We start from the raw sequence: 4,426 nt of genomic DNA on the forward strand, positions 1-4,426 counted from the left end.
TGCGGCCTGCAGGGAGGCGCCCGTTAGCGAGCGGGCCGCGGGCCGCATTCCGCCATGGGCAGCTTCGTGGCCCCCGCTCAGCGAGGCCCTCCCCGGGGAAACGCCGAGGTTACTCTTGCGCCCCTTGGCAGGAGCCGGGAGCCCCGGAGGAGCTGTCCCCTCCACCGGACACGGCCTCCAGGAAGGCTCCGGGGCCCCAGGGGAGCCTGCCTGGGCCGGCTGCTCCACCAGACTGGAGGTCTGTTCTTGACACGCGTAGACGTGCCGGCTGGCCGCAGAGCGGTGCGCACAGTCCGGCGTTAATGACCACCATGGTGCAAATAAACAGTTGTACTGCTTGTAATTCCTAAGCACCTTTCCAGCATCCAGAACTGTAGACAGCAGGTCTTCTGCCCCCCTCCTCTCCTAGCGCCTTTTCGAAATGTTTTCTCCCTGTACGTTTCTTCTCCCGTACGCACAAGGCACCACTGAGCCCTGCAGGCCCTGCTGCTGTAGCTGTTGCCCGAGAGGGGCCTTGTACGGAACAGCTTTGCCGTGTCTGAGCTCCACTGTGTGGCTGTTTGCCTTGAGCAGTAGCTACTGTCCCAGGTATCTCGGTGCAGGTGTTTCATTGCTCCTCCAACCCTGACAACGTGGTTACCTGAACTCCCATTTGAAGTCCCTGATGGGTGGCAGTCACTGAGGTTCTCTATGTAACATCATGCTCTAGGAAGGAGTCATAGATGGCATCAGGTTGCAAATTGGTTTGTGGCCTCTAGTTTGCCATACGGAATAGTTGCTTAGGGTTGTGATGATGATACAGAAACTTCCAGAATAGTCAAACTGTATTGTACATATTTCAGAAGGGCTCCTTGATCAGCTGCTTCTCGTTTTCCACCATCATTTTCATCTAACAGTGAGTTAGATGAAGTGCTCTGAGAAGACACCAAAGACCAGGATCTCAAAGACACTGCTTCAGTTGACCTGACCATCTCTCTTCATCTGAACAGCAATGTTATCGAGGACGACTGTGCTTGTGTATTTTTAGAAGGCTGCACCCTTTCTGGAAGCTGATTCAATGAAAATTCTGCCTTGATCTGTATTTGTCTGATGCAATTAATGTATTTAGTCGCCAAAAAGTTGGAATTTATACAACTTGACTTTTATTTCAAACCAGTGCTCACTACTTCTTACATTTTTTCACGTAAAGCTCAAGAATTAATGAACACCAGCCAATATCTTTCCCACTCAAATCCCTCCCTCACCACCCCCAGCTATCTTTCCTCTTCTCCCCCTGTCCCTCCCCCAGGTCACGTTCCAGTGTGTCCTGAAGCTAGAGCAGAGCCTGGCTATGACACGTTGGGGTATACAGGGAAGGCAAGAGCTGTATGAATTCAAGCACTGCCACTTGAAGTTACAGTCACAGGGTGTGCAGGGAGGACATGCATCCTGACATGCCAAGAAAATCTAAAGGCAAGAAATAAGAGATGGTGAAGCTTTGCCTGCTAAAGCGAATACGCACCACTGACACAGAGCTCTGCTGAGGAGTGAGGAGCGTGATGGATGTATCATCTGTCAAGGGCCTCTCCCTCCTTACCGCCTTCCTTCTCGGATGCTTCGGTAGTCAAACAAGCCTTATGCCTTTTCATAAACAATTGGTCATCTAAGGTCTGGCTGGGTGTTGCACGATTTGCAGGATCTAGGAAACGAGGACATTTTATTTAAAGCTGATGAGAACTTTGTTCCTTCCCCTATCTATCTCCTAAAAAAACATTTTGCAGAACTAGTAAGACGTCTTTTAAAATTTCTCTTTAAACCATTTTTCACCTCTCCTCCTTTTCAAAGCTGAACAACCAAGCGCTGGGATCTCATGTCAGCACATGAGAACAAAAAGCGAAACAGACCAAAAGCAGCAAGTGAACCTGACCAGCTGAATCCCACTGGCTAACTTCAGAGCATCTACAATGTAAACAAACAGCATACATGGTGGCATTTATCTTCAAAATATTTATTAATTCAATTTTTTCTTATTTATTAATAACAAGTATCCAAGTAAGTAACAAATTGTTAGTGTTAGGTCTCCAGCCGACATTAAATCTGGCTTTAAACACATAAATCTAATAACTACAACATGATTAAGAATATCAGATTCAAAAGTTCACAGGAAATGTGTGGTTTTGGACAACACACGTAAGTGATGAACCAAGTAGCCAAGGAAAAAATTAGAGTACAATTATCCCTCTCTGCAGGTACTAGGTGTTGATGTTTTGGCTTATTAATTATATTCCTTCTTTATATACCTTCTAATAGGACTTTCTGCAATATATTTCTACATATTTGATCTTGTACTGTATAATTCATTTTCAAAAAATATTTTATATTCACTAATTCTAAGAGGGGAACATTGCAAATCTACAAATACATATTCAGGGAATGGCTTTTCTATCATAGCTTTTGTAGCATCTTCTCCGTTTTTTCAGAACAACTGAAGCCAAAGGAGCTCAGTACCTTTGAAAGCCAGACAGCACAATGTTTTTGTGCATGCGCAATCCAGATCTGTAGACCTACATGTATCTACGGACAGGAGCCAACACTTATTACAGGGGCTTCTGTTTTGGACACTTATCTGAGCTATCACTGTAATAAAGCTCTAGAGTTTCAGGTGATCAATATGCCAACTTAAAATCAGTTCACTGCTTGCACAGGAGAAAACATTTTGGGCCTCACTGGTCTCTGTCCAACACAGTGGCTTGTGCCAATGCAAAGTGAATGCAAAATAAGCACAGCAGTTATTTTCCTGAGCTGGTGGCATTCAGCGCAGCTCTTAATGCTCATTTGCACAGGAAAGTCCTGTGACAGACTGTAGGTCTAAATAGAATGTAGGAAGATGAAAGCTGGGCTAAAACACCAGTGCAAATAGCTTGCATGGGGCTGAAACTGGGGAGGGTCTCTTTGTGCTTCTATTAATTGATTTTGTTTCCTGTGGGGAAAAAAAAAACAGCTTGTGGACTGATTAGATTTACCTTTCCATGCCTTCCTCAAAACATTACCTACACTACCCTGGTCAGTTCTTATGACGGTTTGTTAGCCAGGCCCTTCAGTAAGATGGGAGTCCCCAGCCTTGTAGATATGAACCATTGTGCCTCTAGATGGGGGGTTTTTTTTTGGTCCTGTCCTTGTATAATTTTTGCTCTTTCAATAGGGAGTTGCTGGGAAGAAACCAAGTAGCAGACTTGAAGATGGACATGAAATAACCAGGTGAATTGAATGTGGACTGATAAATTACATTCAGATTAAAGCTTGGTTCTTTAATCTCCAGTCACTATAGAAACTAACCCTGCCTGACTGCTGGGATACCATTTCAGAAGCACCAGCAGGCATCAGCTATGCTGCCAGAAATGGTGAATAAAGGACATGAGCTACCCTGGGAGTTTGTTACAGAGAGGAACACAAGCTCAGGAGGGCAGTTCTGGTTTGAATGGTGAAAAATCTTTGCTGATCTGACCTGGAAAAAATGTACCTTTTAATTCAGCATCAGCTCTCAGGGAGGCCTTATAGCAACAACCATAAGTTTGTTTGTGACTGCCATCCTCCTGAAATCTGATTCCCTTTACATTCACACGGCAATTTCATTCTTTCTTGCATAGCGTCAGAAGACATGGCTACCTTACAGATGTTTCCCAATATCCATGTGATATAGTTCAGTTTTGCAGTGCTCTCACAATGAGGGAATTATTACTTTGACATGTACCAACAGATGTCTGGGGTTAGGGTTCAGAATGATACTGGGAAAAGAGAGGAGAAAAAAGGAATTTTTTTAATGGGTTACAAACAATTTCCAATGTTTTGCAAGGGGTTACTTTACAGGGTTTGGATGCCAGGCAGTTCAACGTAGGCTGAGCATGGGCCTGTTTGGCCACCACTTGCAGTGAACCTTCTGGCTTCAGTGTTAGACAGGAAGTTTTCAAGTTGTTTAACTCCCAGATTTGTAGAGTGACTGACCCCAGCATCTCAAAGCTTAGACCACATCCCCTGCAGTATGGGCGAGCTCAGTAGAGTATGCCCCATTTGGTCTGCTACCATCTGTCCTTGTAGCCTCAAGTGGCTCACAGACAAGTTGGACCAGGGCCCAGAGAAGATCCTGATGTCACATGCCCCATGGGTGATGGGAGTTGTAAGACAGCTGCCCTTCAGCTGCCTAAGCCTTGTGTGGGTGCACCCAAGCTCCCAGCACCTTCCTTCTGGCAGTGTGTGCTCATGGGCCAGGTGCCAGAGCTTCTCTTCCTATACAGTTCCTATAGTCGCTAGTCAGTACGACTATATGTAAATGTTAGCCACACTACTTCCTTGGGTGCTACACAGTATGAAAGCTCATGTGCTTTAACCAGTCCACTGAAGGGCTACCCTGCTCACACAGAGATGACTAATACAAAATTTTATGTAGGGA

General features: G+C 45.3%; 1 long non-coding RNA gene across 1 annotated transcript in view; it reads right to left on the bottom strand.

Moving 5' to 3' along the window:
- Positions 1 to 1,145: 1,145 nt before the first annotated feature.
- Positions 1,146 to 4,426, bottom strand: part of LOC103913603 — a 73,184-nt gene continuing 69,903 nt past the window's right edge. Inside the window, exon 4 of the long non-coding RNA XR_663434.1 lies at positions 1,146 to 1,678. This is a non-coding gene — a long non-coding RNA (uncharacterized LOC103913603). The remainder of the gene's footprint in view (positions 1,679 to 4,426) is intronic.

The sequence above is a fragment of the Pygoscelis adeliae genome, unplaced genomic scaffold, assembly GCF_000699105.1.
Source record: "Pygoscelis adeliae isolate BGI_AS28 unplaced genomic scaffold, ASM69910v1 Scaffold302, whole genome shotgun sequence".
NCBI classification, from domain to species: domain Eukaryota; kingdom Metazoa; phylum Chordata; class Aves; order Sphenisciformes; family Spheniscidae; genus Pygoscelis; species Pygoscelis adeliae.